Source organism: Nicotiana tabacum, chromosome 2 (assembly GCF_000715075.1).
Source record: "Nicotiana tabacum cultivar K326 chromosome 2, ASM71507v2, whole genome shotgun sequence".
In the NCBI taxonomy this organism is placed as follows: Eukaryota; Viridiplantae; Streptophyta; class Magnoliopsida; order Solanales; family Solanaceae; genus Nicotiana; species Nicotiana tabacum.
This window is the reverse complement of record NC_134081.1, coordinates 64,665,616-64,669,624: the sequence shown is the minus strand read 5'-3', so window position 1 is coordinate 64,669,624 and position 4,009 is coordinate 64,665,616. Positions and strand designations below refer to the sequence as shown.

General features: G+C 38.7%; 1 non-coding gene across 1 annotated transcript; it reads right to left on the bottom strand.

Moving 5' to 3' along the window:
- Positions 1 to 503: 503 nt before the first annotated feature.
- On the bottom strand, positions 504 to 610 carry LOC142173945 (small nucleolar RNA R71). Its single transcript, XR_012703315.1, has one exon. It is a non-coding gene; the product is annotated as a small nucleolar RNA R71 (small nucleolar RNA).
- Between the last annotated feature and the right edge of the window lie 3,399 nt (positions 611 to 4,009).

Below are 4,009 nucleotides of genomic sequence, written 5' to 3'. Positions count from 1 at the left end.
AGAACAAGTTGCACGGGATGCTGAGGAAGTAGTTATTAGAGTTGCGCAGATTATCTATGAAGAAGAGAGGGTCCTAGAATTGCTCAAAATCAACCCTTGAGTGCAGACCAGTCCGGAAATATAGCTCTCGGGCTTGGGAGACCACTTGGAGATTATGCTAGACCGGTCAACAATTAAGGTTTATCAAGTGTTAGACCACCTCCAATTGCATCAAACAATTTCGAGTTGAACCAATGGTTGCTTCAAACCCTTCAGAATTGTTGTGTCTTCAGAGGGAGGCCAAACGAAGATCCAAACACACATCTAATGGACTTCAAGGAGATTATGAACATCTTTCAATACAATGGTGTGTCACAAGATGCACTGTATTTAAGGGCATTCCCTTTTTCTCTTAAAGATGATGCAAAACAGTGGCTTCGAACCTTGCCCACGGGATCAATTAGAACTTGGGAGGAGATTACTAGAAAATTCCTTGATAAATATTTCTCCTCAGCTAAAAGGGCAAGTTTAGAAGGAAAATCCATAACTTATACCAAAAAGATACTGAAATAATTTTTGAAGCATGGGAGAGATTTAAGGAGATTATTCGAAAGTGTCAACATAGCGGGATTGAACTCTGGATGCAACTCCAGGACTTTTTGGATGGATTGACACCGGCCTCACATAAATCATTGAGCAATGCAGCTGGAGGCCCGTTGATGAAAAAGATTTCAGAGGAGATAGTTACAATTCTTGATGAGTTATCTGAAGGTGCTAATCAATGGGCCTCTAAGAATGCTAAAAGAAGAAGATCAACTGGTATTCACTAGGTTAATGCTAACATATCTGTGCAGGTACAACTTGATGCTATGGACAAATAGATAAGGAAGCTGACCTTAGCCTAAATACAAAGTGAGCCTCATATATGTGGAAGAGCACACCCTACTCATGAGTTTCAAGTCTCAATTGAGGATGTAAATGCTATGGGAAACTACAATTTCAATGCAATGGGTCAGAGGCACCCCGTTTTTTCATGGAGTTCACCCAGAGGTACTGCAAATGCTTGGCAACAAAACAACTCCAGACCCAAGGGACAAGAAGCTCCAGATTATCAGAATCGAGAGAGGCAACAATTTCAGCCTCAACAACCTAATAAGCCTGGTCTAGAAGATGTCATGAAGGCCTTTATTGTGAAAACTGATGAAAGATTTGAAGTACAAGGGGCAGCAATTCGAAATTTAGAGAAGCAAGTGGGACAAATTGCAACAATATTATCTGAGAGGCTTCCAGGCACTCTCCCTGCTGATACTAAGAGAACTCCTAAATAAACGGTGAATGTTGTGACCTTGAGAAGTGGGAAGGTGTTGAAAAACCCACCCTGATCCAAAACGATGTGAAACTTGAAAATAAAAGTGGGGAGAAGCTGAAGAATGAAGGTGATAGAAATAAGAAGGGCCAGATAAAAGTTGAGGAAAAGAAGAAGGGAGGAACATGATGAGAGTGAGCATATGCCTGCTCTACCTTTCCCTCAAAAGCAATATAGAGAAAAGCTGGACAAGCAGTTTGCGAGATTTCTAGATGTGCTAAAATAGGTTCATGTAAATTTGTCATTCACAGAAGTGCTCTCACAGATGCCGGCTTATGCAAAATTCTTGAAGGAAATCCCGAAGAAGAAGAAAAGGAAAATCTAGGAGACCTCAGTGGTCAAGCTCACAGAGCATTGCAGTGTGATATTACAAAATAAACTCCTACAAAAGTGTGGAGATCCAGGGAGTTTTACTATACCTTACTCTGTAGGAATTATTCATTTTGATAAATTGTTATGTGATTCTAGTGCCTCAATTAATTTAATGCCTCTATCTATTTATAGAAAACTGGAGATGGAGATTGGAGAGATAAGGTCTACACAAATATCGTTGCAGCTGGCATACCAAACGACTCTGAAACCCTAGGGGATAGTGGAAGATGTGTTAGTTCGAGTGGATAAGTTCGTATTTCTTGTAGACTTTATAGTGGTAAATATGGAGGAAAATAAGGAGATCCCCATTATCCTAGGAAGACCATTCTTAGCAACGGGTTGAGCTATATTGGATATACATGAGAGAAAACTCATGCTTAGAGTGGGTGAGGAGACTGTGAAGTTTAAGATGGATATAGAAAAAAGGTGCAAAAAATAAAATTAGCTGCTAGTGTTGAGTGGAAAGTGAAGGGCTCAAAAGAGAAGGCTATGGCGAGTGAGAAAGATAAGTGTGGGGAGTACCTCAAAAAAGCTGAGAAGAAGATGTATGCATGGATGTATGTATTAGTTCGAGCGCGAGGAATGGAGCCCGACTTGGACTCAGACCCCGACTAGATGTTCAGGGAAATTTTCTTTACCTTATGCTTTTTAATTGTGTGTCATGGGTTTCTTGAGGGAGTAAATTTGAAGGAAAAAAGACAAAAAGATTTTCTTTTGTGAGGTAGTATAATAATTCCCCCTTGGTTTTTCTTTGTGCCACGGTTCTTCTCCAAGGGTTTTGTTTGAACCGGGTGTAGTTAGGTTTATTTTTGTTAGGAGTAAGAAACCTTTTGCTATGATTTGAATTGAAGGAAATATCTCTTGACTTTATTACACCTTGAGAGTAGCGAGTGCCTTAGCTGTGACGCCTAGTCTTAGCTTTTGACTCTTGCATAAGTACCTTAACCTGTATGATCTTAACTTTGCTTAACTACTTTGACTAGAGTTTCTTGTTAGTCCAATCGTGAGTGAGTTATGTGCCATGTGGGTGTGAGGTTTTATGTATTCTATGCATTGCATTTGATGTCTAGAACTTGCCCCATGTGTTTGCAAAGCAAAATAGTAGTTGTATTCAGTCTTAGAGGTGATTTAGGCATTTCTTTGTTGAGCCAGTTATATGCTTTTACCCACCGAATTGTTATGTATCTTAGTTAACCTCGTTGAGCCTGTAATGTTGTTTCTTTGGCAACCACATTACAGGCCTACCCATTTGTTTGAATTGATCATCTATTTGAACCTTGTACCTCTCATGAGCACTTGAATTTGTTATGAACTTTGTAAACCTTAAAGTGTGGGGTGGTTGGTTTGGCTTTTGAGTGGAATTATTGAACTAAGGATGGAGGTGCACTGTTTTGAAAAAGTAAGAGCCACTTTAATTAATAAGGAAAGAGAAAATAAAACATAGTTTTTGTTCTTAAAAATATTCTTTAATAGCAGTGACTCTTGATGTAATTGTGCTTAGAGAAGTAGGGAGTTAATGTATATTGATGTGAAAGTGGAGTTTTGGTTTGACATAAGTGTGGGGTTTTGAACAATAAAATGTATGTATTAAAGTGCTTAACGAGGTGTAGTCACTCTTATATCTAAATATATCCTACCAATCCCGCAGCCTACATTACAACCAAATTAAGTCATATTTGATCCTTGACTGAATGAGCTCGATTAGTTGAATAGTGCACTATGGGCAAGCCTATGGTACATCTTTTGTGGCATATGAATATTATTTCTGAGGATGAGTGAATTCTTTCTATCTTGAGTTCCTATTTATTCTTAAATTTGATTGTGTGTGGCACTACTCTCTATTGTTGTGTGAGGCACTTAATTCATGAAAGAAATGTAATGTTGTTTACCTATGTGTTAGAGTAAGCGAGCGGGTTGTGAAATGTATATGGTGCTTTTGAGTCAAATCTTGAGGCTAGGATGTTACGGTATTGTACTTAGTCTATTTTCAATATTCTTGGTGTGATGAGCTATGAGAGTTGCTGAAAAAGGTCATGTCTATGTGAAGTGTAGTCTCATTGCTCGAGGACGAGCAATGGTTTAACTATGGGTATTGATAGTAGGCTATAATCTCGTGTTTTATTTGCTTATTGCACTCTAATTTACTGCACTTTCCTCGTTTACGATTTAATTGATAGTGTTTTGCACATATTGTATGTTTTATGCCTTGTAGGAGTGATTCCGAGTGATGTAGATATTGCGGAGCTAATTTGAGTGTTTTGGAGCTTTGAAGTATGAGTAAAAGCCCAAGGG